The sequence below is a fragment of the Vicugna pacos genome, unplaced genomic scaffold, assembly GCF_048564905.1.
Source record: "Vicugna pacos unplaced genomic scaffold, VicPac4 scaffold_20, whole genome shotgun sequence".
Lineage (NCBI taxonomy): Eukaryota > Metazoa > Chordata > Mammalia > Artiodactyla > Camelidae > Vicugna > Vicugna pacos.
In genome coordinates, this window is record NW_027328741.1 from 7703524 (window position 1) to 7718959 (window position 15436).

At 36.5% G+C, this 15436-nt stretch overlaps 1 pseudogene; it reads right to left on the reverse strand.

The window, feature by feature from the left end:
- Positions 1–13678: 13678 nt before the first annotated feature.
- LOC140693647 (diphosphoinositol polyphosphate phosphohydrolase 2 pseudogene) lies at positions 13679–14316 on the reverse strand (annotated as a pseudogene).
- Positions 14317–15436: the final 1120 nt, after the last annotated feature.

A 15436-nucleotide genomic window follows, 5' to 3' on the forward strand; every position in this document is an offset into this window, starting at 1 on the left:
GGGAAAGAGGAAGATGGGTTAGTAATTGTAAAATCACAAGAGCAGGTCAGTTCTGTATTCTGACTGGTTGGATGCCAATCTTAGACCATTGCTTTGACAGATGTCTTATTCTGCTGGGCTTCTGTGACAAAATCCTACCACATTAGTGACATAAACAACAAAAATGTCTTTCTCACAGTTCTGAGGCTAAGTCCAAGATCAAGGTATGAGCACGTTAATGTCCTGGGTGAGGGCCCCACCTTATGGCTCATAGCAAGTCTTCTCCTGTGTTCTCAAATGATGGAATGGGTGAGAGATCTCTGTGGGGTCTCTTTTCTAAGGGCACTGACCAATCCTTGGGGGCTTTACCCTCACAAACTAATCACCTCCCACAGGCACCAGGATTTCAACAGATGAACTGTGCGGTGGGGCACACAAATATTCAGCCCATAGCAGTCGATGACCCCCAAACTTAATTTAACCTCAGTATGTTTCAGTTTGCTTGTATATAACATGGGGCTAATAGTAGTGCATTTTAAAAAGATAGTTTAAAGGATGAAATTTAATTATTTATTTAAATTCTTAATCACAGTGCCTGATATATTTAAGTGATCAATAAATATTTATCGAGTTTTAATTAAAGTGTAGAGAAAAGATCCATGCTTTATTCAAAGTGGGGAAGCAATATTAAAATATGACTTATTCAGAAATGCTGTCTGGAATGGTGATTGTAAAGTTGAATCTGGAAGATTCTGCTTCCACTTAGAAGAAAGAGGAAAAAACATGAAAAGATATATAAGTTAGAAATGATCACACAATATTCTGATTGAAACAATATCTAAATTAAAGGGATTTCCTGTTGCAGAATGACACAGATAGCAAAATAAGATACTTTAATAAACATTCTCAAGGTTATATTTTTGGATAATTTTCACTTCATTTGGTGAAGGGATCTTGATTATAGCAGATAGCGAAGGGCTGTGCTTTCTAGACAGCCATATAGGAAAACGGTGGAAAACTTGTTTATTTCAGGTCTTAAGGGTTATTTTTAAAAGATTATTTGAAAATAGACTTTAAAAATACGTTATGCAGTTTGGGATAAAAGAATATATAAATGTAATTACAAATACCAGATATACTTTGTGTTTGGATGATCGTTTCCAGTTATTCTCATCCAGCAAAGGGGCTCATCTTTGTTCTGATATGGTCCCCTGAACTGTTCTGCTTGTGACAAAGCTTTCTCATACTTGCATCCCTGTGTGCTTGTCTTATCTTTTTATTTTTTTAACATTTTTTATTGATTTATAATCATTTTACAATGTAGTGTCAAATTCCAGTGTTCAGCACAGCTTTTCAGTCATTCATGGACATATACACACTCATTGTCACATTTTTTCTCTGTGAGTTATCATAACATTTTCTGCATATTTCCCTGTGCTATACAGTGTAATCTTGTTTATCTATTCTACAATTTTGAAATCCCAGTCTATCCCTTCCCACCCTCCACCCCCCTGGTTACCACAAGTCTGTATTCTCTGTCCATGAGTCTATTTCTGTCCTGTATTTATGCTTTGTTTTTGTTTGCTTGTTTGTTTTTGTTTTTTAGATTCCACATATGAGCGACTTCATATGGTATTTTTCTTTCTCTTTCTGGCTTACTTCACTTAGAATGACATTCTCCAGGGGCATCCATGTTGCTGCAAATGGCATTATGTTGTCCGTTTTTATGGCTGAGTAGTATTCCATTGTATAAATATACAACATCTTCTTTATCCAGTCACCTGTTGACGGACATTTAGGCTGTTTCCATGTTTTGGCTATTGTAAATAGTGCTGCTATGAACATTGGTGTGCAGATGTCATCCTGAAGTAGGGTTCCTTCTGGATACAAGCCCAGAAGTGGGATTCCTGGGTCATATGGTAAGTCTATTCCTAGTCTTTTGAGGAATCTCCACACTTTTTTCCATAGTGGCTGCAACAAACTGCATTCCCACCAGCAGTGTAGGAGGGTGGGCTTGTCTATATTACACACACTGGTTATCTTACTGTTACACTTCTGGTCATCGAGAATTATTTTTGGCTTGTGAGATTTTTCAAAATATTTTTAACTTGAATCATCCTGAATTGATACCCGCAGAGGTTTGACCTCTTTCATATGATACCCGGCCATGTGTCCACTACCTGTCTTGGTGCTAAATGGACGGATGACTCTGGCCTTTCTGTTTGGAATCTCTGTTCTACTGCCTAAATCCTAGCCCAGGAACCCTGTTATTCATGATAGCCTGCGGTGGTGTTGGGGGTGTTATCAAACAGTAGTGCTACATGGTGATGTCTTTGTTAGGGTCTAAGCCTCAGATCCTCTCCCATTGTCCAGGTCATGAGGCTTTTCCTGTAAGTCCACAAAAGCTCCCCCTGGGAGCTTCAGAAACATGATATGCATAATCTTCTATAATATGACATTGAGAAATGTTATTTTATTTGATATTTATTAAGAGTATATTCTTCTTGAGCTAAATAATATGGACTCCAGAACACACAGGATGTTTCCCTTTCTCTTCATCCCCTCCTCTTCACCCTCTCTTTGACTTTCTTCATGGTGAGAATATTTTCATCATTTGAGACCTAGATTCAACAGCCACATAATAATTTTTTTGATTGCCATCAGTCTGTGTCTATCAGTTGGAGGGAAGCCATTTTTAACAGATATGCACATGTTGTGAATACATGTAAATTCAGAAATACAATAGAGTAGATTTTTGGAGCCATGCTTTGTGGATATTGCTAAGTCCCTGGATACTACCATATTTTAAAAATACAGGGATAAAAAATAACAGATGAGGGAACGTTTTCTTAAACAAATGATGCTGACACAATTAGTTACAGTTTAGAAAAAGAAGTAAAGATGGATACTTACTTCCTTAAAAAAAAATTGAAAGGAAATGTTAAAGGGTTTGATGGAATTGTTTCAACAATAAGGGAATGAGTGAAATGTATCAGGAAATGTATTAAATTAGAATGAAAAAGGGTTTTCTAATCATAAAGTTGACATAAATAATGAAAAAAAATCCCAATCAAAAATGTTCTACACAAATATTAAAAGATGAGGCATACATTAAAAGTAAAATTGAAGAACAAACATGAAAAATAGTAAACTCAAAACTTTAAAACTGGAAAAGATAATAAACGATTCTTAGAGGGTACATCCTAATCATTACCAAATATATGAACAAAAACATTTAAATAACACCTATACTAAGAGATACTGAAAATGTGCAAATCACAGCTTAAGAAGACATGTGCACCATCTCCTCCTGGTCATCCTCATTCTCTGCTGCTGAGACAGTGAAGACACCACTTTTGACTCTAGTTCACATTTTGTTCTTTCCTGACCTCAGGAGATCTGTCAACTTTTCTTCCCTTTACCCATGCATTTCCACTGTATTTCTACCCTCTCTTCTTCAGATCTATCAGGATTTTTGACCTCCTTTGATTTGGGCATTTTTCTCTCTGCTTGCTTCTTTGTTCTCCTTTCCTGTCTTTATTCCTATTTCAGTTCATGATTGACAAGGTCAGCAGTGTGTGTAGGGGCTTAAATGCCCGGCCTCTGGAGGAAACCTACTGGTGTCTGAGCCTAGCTCTGCTAACTAGGGGCCAAGTGAAACTAAGAAGATGACTTGACTTCTCAGTATCCTCTGCTCTAAAATGGGAGGATTGTAGTAGTCTCTTGTCATTGGTTTTGTTATAAGATCAAATATGTCAATATGTATGGATTACCTAGATTAAGTATCTGGCATATAATAGCTGCTATGTAAGTAGGATTCAAACGCACTGATGATCTGTTTTTTCATTTTGCATACATAGTTGGGGTTACTATATTTCAAGCTTACAGTGTTTTGTAATTCAGTGTTTCTTCTTTAGAGAAACATATTGATCATTCTTTCTAGATTTCTAATTTTTAAATATTCATAAGGATTCCATTAGCCAAAGTGATATATGGCTTTATTTTAATATAATTAACTTTTCATTTTTATGTACTCCATACATAATTTATTTTTAATAACAACTTTATTGAAATATAATTCTCATGTGATAAAATTAACCCCCATAAATGTGCAATTTAGTGGTTCCTAGTATATTCCCAACATTATTAAGTCATGAAAACTATTAAACTTTAGAATAATAGGATTCCATAGCTATTAGTGGTTATTTCTATCACCCCACCCCCTCAGCTCCTGGTAAGACTAACCTATTTTCCATCTCAATAGTTTAGGCAATTCTGGACGTTTTCATATAAACTGATCCCTACAACTGGAGGCTGTTTTCATTATCATAATGTTTTCAAGATTCATTTATATTGTAGTATATATCAGTACTCTATTCATTTTAATTGGTAAAAAAAATAATTCTATTTTGTATAGGTATTCAATTTTGCTTTTGCCCATTCATCAACTAATAGCTTTTTGAGTTGTTTTCACTTTTGGTTACTATAAACATTCGTGTATATTTTGTGTGTAGACATATGTTTTTATTCTTTTGGATATATGCCTAGGAATGCAATTGTTACACACATAATAACTCTGTGTTTAAATTTTGAGGAACTGTAAAACTGTTATTTAGAGTGGGTACACCATTTAATATTCACACCAGCAAAGCTGAAGTTTCCAACTTTTCCACATCCTTCCAAAAGTTGTTATTGTCCTTTTTTTCCATTTTAACCATCCTAGTATGTGTGAAGTTGTATCTCATAGTGATTTTTATTTTCATTTCATGTCATGAGGCTGGACATTTTTTAATGTACTTATTTTTTATGTGCAGTGTGTAAATATTTTTGAACAATATCTTTTAAAATCCTTCAAGATGTACTGCAGATAATGGTTATCATGTCTCTTTTCATGCCAATTTTTTTTTTTTTTTTTTTGCCTGGAGGCACAGGCTAGAACTTGGGAGTAGCAGGCACCTTTGTCTTTCTGACTTAAAAGATAATGATTTTAGTGGTTCACTGGTGATTAGTACAGGTTTTTGTAGAAATGCTTTTTCAGGTTAATACGGTGCCTTTGCATTCCTAGTTTCCCAAGAGGTTTTTTATAAAAAATGTATTATGAATTGATGTTTACATTTAAGGCTTTTTGTATATCTGCTAAGATGATCATATAGCTTTTATAATTAAGCTCTTAATGTGGTGAATTACATTGATACCTTTTCAAGTATTGAACAGTCTTTTATTTCATTCTTGAGGTAAACCCTACTTGGTTATGAAATATCAAGTACGTTCTAAATTGTATTTGCATATATTTGGGATTTCTGTATCAATATTCAAAAGTGAGATAATTTTCCTTTCTTGTACTAGTTTAATGCAGTTTGTATATCAGAATTTTACTGCTTTTGTAAAATGAAATTTTTAGCTTTCTTTCTCTATTCTTTGAAACAGTTTATATGTTAGGAATTATTTATTCTGTAAAGCTTTAGTAAAATATGACATTCTTTTGGGAAACATATTGGATATTTTTATTTTAAAAATTACTATTGTCAATTGCTGTAGCAGATGTTCATAAGATCCAGAATTTATATCTAAATCTTTAGATGAAATCTTCCTTAGATATATGGTCTCTAATAGTCTTCCTTAGATTGCCTTTAGATGACTTTTTAGCACTTGGAGAATAGCATGTCTCTTCTGGTTACACACATTCTATTTTTTTTAAATCTTCAAAAATTTTACATTGTTCTTTATTGAGATTAATCTCATTAGTTTTGATTCATCATTACAGCTGAGGTGTTTTAATTTTTATTTTGTTTAAATTATTTAAAACATTTTTTTGTCTTTAAAATATTTTATTTTGAAACAACTTTAGAGCCACAGGGAGTTGTAAAGAGAGTTTAGAATCTTCTATTTACTCTTCTTTCCGTTTCCTCCAAAGGTTACTTCTTACACAAATATAGTTCAACATCATAACCAGAGGTTTGACATTGATACAATGTAAGTGCAGTTCTCCGTTATTTCATCCCGTGTGTGGATTTCTGTAATCAGCACTACAGTCAAGATACAGAACCGCCTCATAATCGCAAAGATCATTTCTGAGCTATTTCTTTATAATTACACACTCCCTCTCCCCTCCACTCTTCCTGACCTCTGACAGCCACTCATCTGTTTCCATCTCTATAATTTTATTTCAAGGATTCTTGGTATATACTAGATATGAGTACTTTGTCAGATGTGTGTAATTTCTCCCATCACATAGCTTGCCTTTTCATCTTCTTCCCAGGGTCCTTTGCTGAGCAAATTTTTAACTTTTGATGAATTGTCTTCTTGATTCATTGATTTTTCTCTATTTTTTATTTTACATTTCATTAATTTCCTCTCTTTCTTTCCTTTCATTTGATTGCTTTGGGTTTATTTTTATCTTCTTCTAGGTTATTAAGGTGAGAACTTAGATTATTGATTTGAGACTTTTTCTCTTTTCTAAAATTTTTCCTTTTGGCACTGCTTTAGTTATGTTCCACACACTTTAATATTTTGTATTTTCCATTTTCATCCTGTTAATATAGGTTTTAGTTTCCCTGAGCCTTCCTCTTTGATCCATAGATTATTTAGAACCATGTTTTCAGTTTCCAAGTGTTTGAGGGAATTTTCTCATTACCCATCTGTTGCTGATTTCTGGGTTAATTCCATTGTAGTCAGAAAGCATTTTCTGTATAGTTTCCATTCTTTTAAAGTTGTTGAGGTTTTTATTATGGTCAGTATTAGGTTTATTTTGGCCCTCTGTGCACTTGAAAACAATGTGCATTCTGCTTCTGCTGGGCAGAGTGCTCTCTTCGTGTTGGTTAGACCCTGCAGGTTGATAGTATTGTTGAGTCCTGTATCCTTGCTGAGTTCCCCTCTACTTGTGCCATCAGTTGCTGAGAGAAGGGATTGAAGTCTGCAGCTGTAACTGTGCACTCTTCTACTTCTCCTTTTGGTTTTTGCTTCATGTACTATGCAGCACTCTTCTTTGGTACATACAAAATTAGAATTGCTATGTCTTCTTGATGGATTGACTTTTGATCATTATTTGATATCCCTCTCTGTTAGTGGTAATTTTCTTTGCCATAAGTTTTAATTTATCTGATAGCAATGTGTCCACTCATACTTTCTTTGATTAATGCTTATTTGGGATATCATTTTTCATCTTTCTAGTTTTAACCTACATATAGGCAAACATTCGAGATGTGGTGGTTTTGGTTCCAGACCACTGCAATAAAGCAAATATCACAAGAAAGCCAGTCATATGAAATTTTAGTTTCCCAGTCCATTTAAAAGTTATGTTTATACTGTGCTGTAGTCTGCTAAGTGTGCAAAAGCATTATGTCTTAAACAACAATATATGTACCTTAATTTAACAATATTTTATTACTAAAAAATGCTAACCATCACCTGAACCTTCAGTGAGTTGTGATAGTTACATCAAAGTTCTGTGATCACAGATCTCCATAAAAAAATAATAATGAAACAGTTTGAAGTGGTGTGAGAATTACCAAATGGTGACACAGAGACACAAATTGAGCAAATGCTGTTGGAAAAGTGGTGCTGATAGACTTGCTTGATTCTGAATTCCCACAAACCTTCAAATTGTAAAACTCAATAAACTGAAGGGTAGTAAAACAAGTATGTTTATATACTGTTAAACTGAAGAGATTCTTATAGACAACACAGAGCTCAGTCATTTTTTTAATTGACTTTTTTAACTGGTGTGTTTAGACCACTTAGATTTATTGTAGTTATCGATTAGTCCTTTTTCGTTTGTTCTGCTTTTCACTTCTCTGTTTTGCTTTACCTGACTTCTTGTGGATTACCTGAAAATGTTTTAGAACATAATTTTGAGTTATCTGTGGTGTTTTTCAGTGCTTTTCTTTGTGTATCTTTTTTTTAAAATTGAAGTTGAGTCAGTTTACAATGTTGTGTCAGTTTGTGGTGTACAGCATAGTAGTTCAGTCATACAGATAAATTCATTTTCATATTCTTTTTCATTATAGGTTACTACAAGATATTGAATATAGTTCCCTGTGCTGCAGTTCTTTGTGTATCTTTTTAAGTGGTTACTGTAACTATTACATTATATACACATAACTTTTCTTAGTCTGCTGTTGTCAACACTTACCAGTTTGTTATGATAGTCTTGTATGTTTCCTCTTCACACAGTGAGAAGCACAACAGCATTATAATTTTTGCTTCAAATACCAAACAAAATTTAGCAAACACAGGAGGAGAAAGAAACTGTAATTGTCCATATTTGTACTATTTTTATTGTTCTTCCTTCCTTCCTGATGTTCCAGGATTCCTTCTTTTATCATTTTCTCTTTGTTTTATCCATTCTTTTACAGTATATATGTTGGTTGACATATTCTGTTAGTTTTTTTCATCTGAGAATGTTTTATTTTGCTATTTAAAATCTTTATTGATACAACATTGTAAGCTGACTATACTTCAGTTAAAAATATATGCTTAAAGTAAAAATATTTTCTTTTGTTGAAGTACAGTCCATCTACAATGTTGTTAATTTTTGGTGTACCACAGAGTGACTCAACTTTATATATATAAGCCATTATGAGATACTGAATTCCCATGCTGTACAGGAGGACCTTGTTGTTTATCTATTATATAGATAATAGTTAGTTGATTTGCTCTTCATTTTTGAAGGATATTTTTGCTGAATACAGAATTCTCAGTGGGCAGTTCTCTCAAAACTTAAAAAATATGTAACTTCCTTTAGGGCTCCCTGATTTCTGATGAGAAATTTCCTGGAGGCATTCAGAATTTTTCCTTTGGTCTTTAGATTTTAGTTGTTTGACTATAATATGTCAGAGTGGACTTCTTTGGGTTAAGATCCTGTTTGGAGTTTGTTCAGTCTTAAATATTTAGGTTTGCTTATTTATTTATTTATATTTATTTATTTATGACAAATTTGGCAAAATTTTAGCCATTATTTCTTTGAATACTTTTCCAGCCCTACTTCTTTATCCTCTCTGGGACTCAGAATGCATGAATTTCATATTCATTGATATTGTGCCCATCTGTCCCTGATGCCCTGTTCATTTTTCAGTCTATTTTCTCTTTGTTTTTCAGATTGGGTAATTTCTATTGTCCTGTCTTCAAGTTCAGTGATTCCTCTGTTCTTTTCTGCTGTTGAGTCCATGTATTGAGATTTTTATATCAGGTATTGTTATTTGGTTCTAAAATTTCCATGTGGCCTTTTACCTTTGCTGTGATTTTGTGTTTCTTTGCTGACTTTTTTGTTTGTTTGTTTTTCATTTGTTTCAGGTGTGTTTGTAGTTGCTCACTGAAGCATTCTGTGATGGCTTTTAAAGTCTTGCTTGGTAATTGTTACCTGTGTCATGCCAGTGTTCGTATCTATCCATCATCTTTTCTCATTTCAGTTGAGATGTTCCTGATTCTTACTATGTTGAGGGAATTTTTGTTATTCAGTGCTGGACATTTTGGGTATTATATTATGAGGTTCCAGATCTTATTTAAATATTATGTTTTTGTAAGTCATTTCTGTTATTGCTCCAGCAGGGAGAAGGGGATAATGCCAGTTAGGAATTGAAGCTCAGATTTAAATCTTGGCCTTTGCTGACACTCATTTGGGGAGGGGCTCCATGTTACTTCTGATTGTGGACAAGAGTTCGAGCTTCCCCCCAAGGCCTCTGCAGGTACCATCTGGCTGGGATGGCAAGGGGTGCCCTGCTGTCATTGGTGGAATTCCTGATGTTCCACTGGGCCTCCTGTCATAACCCCAGCATGGAGGCAGTGGAGGGGGATGGAGGTTCTGGTTCCGCATGTGGTGTCTACACTGCAGGTGGGGGCTTGTTTTCCTGTAATGCTTGGCTGGAGTCAGGCAGTTACTGGTAAGTTTTCTGTGTTTCCACTGTCCTTTCATCTCCTTTGGCTAGAGAGAGCAGGCTTTCTGGGGACCTTTTTCATTTGCTCCCATTGGTGTTTCTGGGTTGTTGGCTTCCCTGGCACCTAGTGTGGGATGCATGAGACAAAAAGAAAACTCAGGAAGTCACCACTGTGTAGTTCCTCAGGTCCAGATCCCTGGCCAGTCTGCCACATTCTCTTCACCTCTCAGCATTTCTTATGTTTATTTCAAATATAAAGCCTAGGGAGTCTAGCCGTGCTTAGTGGGAGGAGCAGGAAAAAGTATGTTTATCCATCTTTCCAGAAGCAGAAGTCCAAATTTAATTAACTTTGAATGGATAATACATTCCTGTGACATACAAGTTGAGTGGTATAAAAAGAAGTTACAGTGAAATTAACATTCTCCCACTCAATTCCCCTCTTAGATGGCGATAGTGCTCCTGGTTACGTGTGCTTCCTTCTGAGGTAACTTTACAGATACCAGCAGACGTACACAGATGCATTGTTACCCAGGTGGTGGCATACTGCATACACCGTATGACATCCTGTTTTTTTCTCATAACACTCCATTTTAGTGAACCTTCTGGATTCATACAAGAAGAACTGCTTCTCCATTTTTCATGGCCTCATGCTGTTCCAGTGCATGGAGATGCCATGTGTATGTAACCACTTGCACTGTTTAGGTGTTGGTCCTGTTACCTGATATATTTATTTGCCCTTCCATCTTGGAGCCTTCTGCACATTTCTTGTGTTTTCTGTGTACACCTGAGTCAGGGTCCTGTGTAAGCTGAAGTTTGTTGGAGACAGCTGCTGGTGAATGAAGTCTTCATTCTATGATAAGTCATCTGTATACTCCATAAGTATTTGGAGATACTCATTACAGCTGCTCTCCTAGACTTGGTTCTCCATCATGTTCACAAGGGCTCTTTGGTCCACAGATTGCTTTTCATAGGTGCCAACAAAAGATTTTGAGCATAAGCTCTATATATCCTTACTCACTTTCATGGGTTTAGGTGCTTCCACATAATAGATAACAGAACTTAAGTGCTTTGTTCTTATTTCTAAAGGGCACAAAAACACAGGTCTACTATGATTTGGGGTCAGAGTACTTGTATCTACCTTTTGGGAGAGATAAGATTTACTTTGTTATCATTTAAATTTTTGAGCGTGGTAGTTTCATTCTCACTAAATTAGCACTTTTTCTTTAGGGTGGTGATTTTTTCTTTTGAGTAGAAATATTGCCCTCAAATTCTTGGTGAACTTGAGTAAAGTCATGAATTGAAGAAACTTTTTGCCTTTGTCTCTTTATAGTCTTTCATGTTCACTTGGCAGTTTAATTCTAAATCCATGCATAATTTAGTTTGATCTTGCACAGAGGATGGAGTCTGGAACTTGCACTGTTAGGCTGGAACTTTCACTGATATACTGTGTGAGGATTTTTTTTAATTTCAATTTTTTAATTTGATATTTCCAAATATATAAAACATCAAGATTCTTACACCAGTTATCTCAAATGAGACCATGAAAAGCAATTTTAAAGTGTATACAACAATCATTCCCCCCTTCAGTTTTGCTACTTTATACAACTATGTGATTGACAAAAAATTGATTGGCATGTGCCTAATTGGAAAATTTCACCTTGTTTACAAAAGAAAAAGGAAGAAATTAAGAAAACTCAAAATCCAATATGTAGGATACTTGCTACTTTGTGTCTGCAAGTCAATTTACAAACTTTTTTTTTTAATTTAGTAGGCACATGGGACTGAAAATTTTAGCTGCCCAGTTTTATCCAACTACCTGACAGAAAGCAGTCCCAGCACTCTGTAAACTTTGAAGGACTGAGAGAGTAGGCACTATTTGTTATCTGTATTAGATTCAATTGTTAAGCCTGCAAATGTAGGCTTTTTTCTCTTAACAGAAATAAATCTTCTCAGGGCCTTTCCTATACCTTCAGTGGGCTGAGATCAAGAATAGTGAAGAACCCCTCATGTGAAATTTAAAGTGTGACAACTCTGAAGTATTCTGATGCATTATACAAAATTTTGCTAGTTTCATAGACCAAAGACAGGTGGTTTGCCAAATGGCACTGAAGAAAATCCTGACCCAAGTGGCACTATTGGTCCAAATGTTACTGACAAAAGAAAATGATACAACAATATTTATAGGCTCACATTTAAGAAATAGTTGACATTAATACTGTACATATTTTACACAACAAATACATAGTCCAAGAGCTTATAAAAGAAATTCATGCATTATTACCTCTGAGAATATCAATGTACAAGATACCCAGCCCCCCCAGTACTTGTGACATTCCATGTGGACAGTGTTATGTACAAAAACAATGCAATTTCTCTGCTGTGTTCAGTATATAATTTAAAGAAACTTCAGAGATTACTGAGGAAAAAACTTGGTCCACTGAAGATTGACAACACATGTTAATCTGTGGGATTTTTGAATATTTCCTTTTCTTAAAAAAAAACCCAGAACACAACCTCTGTACAAAGAAAAATATAAAAATTCTGGAAGATCATGTCTGATCACACTACATAATTTAGAATGAAGTGTCACTGGTTTAAAGTGTTTCTGTCTTACTCATTCCTTTGACAGCATTAATTTGTGAAGTAATACACGTACTTAGCTCAGCTGCTTTTATGGCACAAGAGCTCAGTTTCAAAATGGTGGCACTGATTTTCCTTATAACAGCACTATTTTCTCACAGCAATTATATTTTTAAAGGTTAACAATTTGTAGAACAAATGTCTAACTACGCTTATTCCTACTTTATACTCAACAGTTATGATCTTTACAAAAAGCTAATATCTACATAGAGAACCATCTTTTACTTGCCCCATCTCATCTCTGACTTGGTTGAGGAAGTACAGGCATTTCAGACTAGGAATATATGTGTTTTAGATGGGATACTTGGATTTATGTGAATATAAAAATAAGACAAAATAATTCTTATTCAGGTACATTCCAGTGTTCCAGTAGTTAGTTACATGATAAATAGTACCTATCTGCTGACCACCTACAAGAGATGAGACATTCTGAGGCACCCTAACAATCTAGGTCTGTAACAGCTGAACAAGAAGGTCATTTTACTCAATTGTGATGCCATCACCACTGACTGGTATTTAAGGTGTTTACTGGTAACCAGCAAGTTTAACTGAAGAGATGTCACTAAATTCAAACTGAAAATATATATTTAAAAGCAGCAATTTACATTGAGGGAAATATGGTTCTTGTGTGTTCTGTGTAAAGAGAGATTATGAATAAAGGGAATTGGCAACTGAGCACTCTAATTCAATTCCATGAATACAGGTTCCATGATAAGATATCTTCTACATGCATTTTGCTTACAGTAATGGTCTAAAAATCATCAGCTCTATAGATTTAAACTCTGTATTAAAGGACTATTGAGTTACAGGGGAATTGGCCATATCAGGTAGCTAGTGACATAGTACCAGTTGTGAAAATTGAGATAAATGAGTTGACAAATGGATTCATTGAATATGTTAATATTGTGAAAGAGAAAACAATTGACGGGGATAATATACCCACAAGTAAGCTGATCTGAAAAAACCACAGACTGACATCAAATGGATAAAAAATACTGGGGAAAAAGTGAAAATGTCAACCAAAATAACAAGGTGGGTGGGCTGGGTGGGAGAGCATATTTAAGGCATCTAAAAAAAATTCCACATGGCTTTGGCTTATTAAGATATTTTACACTATTTTTTTAAGAAGATTTGAAAGCGCCTAAAAAACATGCAGATTGTTAAAAAAAAAATCCTGCATGACAAATTCAGTTTGTAAGCGTCATTAAGATATTTGCCAAGGAAAATAAAGAAGCCTCTGCCCACGAGATTGCACATGGTGAAAGAGGTCCTTCCAACCCTGTCTATGTTATGCTAGATGGCAGCCCAGAGGTTCGCTGTGCAGCAGCTACAAACAAGGTGTTACTATCTGGAAGGGAAGGGACTGTGGAATTTCCACTGGTTGGCAAGCAACCCAGCTTTAATTTTTCCAGATACTCTGCATGTACAGGCTTATGACACTGGAGAACTTTGAAGGCATCCTTTACTTTGAACCACTCTGTCTTCCTTCCTGTATTAACAGAATCTTCCCAGTCTTCTAATATTTCAGTGACAGTAAGGACGTAGACATATGTCCTGTGCTTTCTGTCTTGGTTCTCAAATATGCCCAGGAGTCTGCCTGACTTTCCTTTGACTCCAGCCTCTTGGTAAGCCTCCCTCACGGCAGCACCGGCAGGCTCCTCCTGGGGCTCCAGTCCTCCTCCTGGGTCAGTCCATTGGTCTGGGACCAACGGCTGCCCACCAGCAGCACCTCATCCTCCTGCTTGCTCCGGAAGCACAGGGACGCAGTCCGCTTCTTGAAGCCCTCGCGGTCCTAGGTCCGCAGACTGTGGGGCTTGGACCTCATCGCAAAGGCGGGCTCTCACTGCCGCGGCTCCTGCGGAGGCCGCTACCCCGCCCGGGGTTGGGGGCGAGGGCGAGTCGAGGCTCAGGGCGGTGCGGCCGGTCAGTCCCGGAGCCGGCGGCCGCTCGCCCCTGCTCCCTCCCGCCGCTGCCTCCACCCAGGGCAGACCGGGCGCAGGGCGAGAGGAGACGGCTGCAGGGGCTCCCGCCGGCCCGGCAGCAGCGCCGCTGCCGCGCGGGCGTCTGGGGTCGGCTGCGGGCCGTCCCGTCAGGGCCCTCTGACGTGCTGCGTGTGCACAGGTGGCTGCGCGATGCCCGTCAGTGCGCCGTCCCTGGCGGGGCCTGTGTTCGGGGACGGGTGTGTTTGTGTCTGCAGTTGCCCCAGTCCGTTCTGGCCCTCCAGACCTCCCCAGTCCCACTCTCGTCCTCGTGGTCCTGATATTCCTGCTGCTTCTGCCCTGGATGCTTTCTCTGGGCTCCGCCCCCAGCACGTCCACATCACGCCTGCTGCCTTAGTCCTGCAGAAATCCTGCCCTTTGGATTTGTGCCACCTTCTGTAAGTTGAAAGCTTCTGGACTAAGTGCGGCAGAAAATTGGAGTCAGAAGAGGAGGTGAGCAAAGTGATTTCTGTCCTGTACCTCTTTTTTTTTTCTACCTTTTCAACCTATTATTTCAAGATGCCTTTCTGAGGACAAGGATTAAAATTCACTCCCTTAGCTTTGTTGCTATACTTCAGTTCTAATAAATTGGGAACTACAAATAATCTACTTTTAAAAATAGTTGTATATGTTTATTCATTTGTTTTGGAATAAATTTGATGAAGATGAGTTTATGGGAAAGCAAAGTGTGACCAGGTTTTAGGAATTTAATTTGAAAATTGAATCTTTATGAAGCTTTCCACATTTCATTAGATGTTAAATTCTACTTTGAAGTTTCATATGATTATTAACTATAAGTATATTCCTAAATATAGTGGTTAAACTGTTATTAAAATAATATATCATAAAGCCATTAATATTTTTACATAATACAGTTGTTTGATTATTGAATTTTTCTTGCCAGATATTAGTCAGCAACCTTTTAGGTTTTTCTTTTAGTGATTTTGTAAGAAGAATAAAAATATA